Consider the following 2,500-nt stretch of genomic DNA (forward strand, 5'->3'; position numbering starts at 1 on the left):
CATAATGTCATCATTTTACTTATATAATAGTAATAACTTTTGTGAAACATTTAAAAGTAGATGCAGATATTTGTCAGTGGATAGGCCATTTAGTAAGAAGAAAAATTGCCTGTAGAACCTTGGTGCTGGAAAGCCTCGTTCTCATGTTATTAACAGTTTAATGTTTTTGACAATAGAAACCGTCCAGTGTGTTTTGTATAGGACGGTTCTTACATGCATTTTTTGACAATTTTTTCTCAGTAACTACAACGTTTTAACGAAATCATAAAAAGCAAACTTATAAACAAAGGCATTTTAAGAAAAATGGCGGAATATTTTTGTGTGACTTTGGCTAGAACAAGACTTATGACGTCACAAAGTGCACGGTCAAACCTTCATAAATTCTAAAATTTCAAAAAATTTTAACTGCTGACGTCAGCATTTTTATAAAAAACGGACAAGAATTTCATGGTAGCAAATTTGGAGATCTATTACCATGCAAAATTTGGAGGTCAAAGGTCAACCGGAAGTACCTGTTTTGGGGCCTTACTTTTTTTGGTCTTTTTAAAAACAGGTAAATCGCTATAGCTTCTGAAATATTGAAGGTATTTCTTAAATCTTTGGCAGATATGTAAAACACTTCAGGCTAAAACCGGGTAGGAGCACAAATTCCCGATTTGTGGCTCTGCGGGGGGTCCAGAAGCCCTAAAATGTCAAACATTCAAGGCCAAATAAAATGCTGACGTCAGCGTTTTTTTGAAAAAAAATTCGTGTGAACCTTTGTCATGTCAAGATGGTTCATTGTGCCAAATATAAAGCCAATCCGACATGTCGTTCGGGATTTCCGATTTTTCCGATTTTTCCCTAATTTGGTGAAAACGCACGTATTGGCATGTTTAACATGCAATATTGGCCTTGCACAATTATTATTGAACGCAATATTTTACACAAATACTCACCACGTTAACCTCTCAACGCCTGGAGAAAATAATTGCCATTTGACTTTACGTTGCAGAATCATAGCGTTTCCAATTTCTCACAATTGCTGTTTTAACAAGGAAAAAGATGCGTTTTAGCATTTTTCGCGACCCATAACATCGTTTTATGATGTTGTTATCTCGTGGTACTTCATATTCACAGTTTTACATATGTATTCTTCAGGTCTACAAAAAATCTAAAACGTGTTAAAAAAACTAGAACTCAAACGAGGCTGTTCTTGTATCAAAATAAGCCGTTGAATTTCAATTTTCTGCTATTTCACGGAAATTTGACGTGCTGAAGTATTTCTTTTCAACGACATATTTTTGATGTTACAGTTCTTCTTTATTAAAACCGTTCTGTCACTAGGTACACGAAGAATAGATAAAACGAATTAAAAAAACAAGAACTCAAACGAGGCTGTTCTTGTATCAAAATAAGCCGTTGGATTTCAATTTTCTGCTATTTCACGGAAATTTGACGTGCTGAAGTATTTCTTTTCAACGACATATTTTGGATGTTACAGTTCTTCTTTATTAAAACCGTTCTGTCACTAGGCACACAAAGAATAGATAAAACGAGTTAAAAAAACTAGAACTCAAACGAGGCTGTTATTGTATCAAAACCGGCAGTTGAATTTCAATTTTCTGCTATTTTACGGAAATTTGATCTGCTGAAGTATTTCTTCTCAACGACATATTTTGGATGTTACAGTTCCTCTTTATTAAAACCCTTCTATCACTAGGTACACGAAGAACAGATAAAACGAATTAAAAAAACTAGAACTCAAACGAGGCTGTTCTTGTATCAAAATAAGCAGTTGAATTTCAGTTTTCTGCTATTTCACGGAAATTTGACATGCTGAATTATTTCCCGTCAACGACATTTTTTGTATGTTACAGTTCTTCTTTATTAAAACCGTTCCGTCACTAGGTACACGAAGAATAGATAAAACGAATTAAAAAAACAAGAACTCAAACGAGGCTGTTCTTGTATCAAAATAAGCCGCTGAATTTCAATTTTCTGCTATTTCACGGAAATTTGACGTGCTGAAGTTTTTCTTTTCAACGACATATTTTGGATGTTACAGTTCTTCTTTATTAAAACCGTTCTGTCACTAGGTACACGAAGAACAGATAAAACGAATTAAAAAAACTAGAACTCAAACGAGGCTGTTCTTGTATCAAAATAAGCAGTTGAATTTCAGTTTTCTGCTATTTCACGGAAATTTGACATGCTGAATTATTTCCCGTCAACGACATTTTTTGTATGTTACAGTTCTTCTTTATTAAAACCGTTCCGTCACTAGGTACACGAAGAATAGATAAAACGAATTAAAAAAACAAGAACTCAAACGAGGCTGTTCTTGTATCAAAATAAGCCGCTGAATTTCAATTTTCTGCTATTTCACGGAAATTTGACGTGCTGAAGTTTTTCTTTTCAACGACATATTTTGGATGTTACAGTTCTTCTTTATTAAAACCGTTCTGTCACTAGGTACACGAAGAATAGATAAAACGAATTAAAAAAACTAGAACTCAAA

The sequence above is a fragment of the Hydractinia symbiolongicarpus genome, chromosome 1 (genome assembly GCF_029227915.1).
Source record: "Hydractinia symbiolongicarpus strain clone_291-10 chromosome 1, HSymV2.1, whole genome shotgun sequence".
In the NCBI taxonomy this organism is placed as follows: Eukaryota; Metazoa; Cnidaria; class Hydrozoa; order Anthoathecata; family Hydractiniidae; genus Hydractinia; species Hydractinia symbiolongicarpus.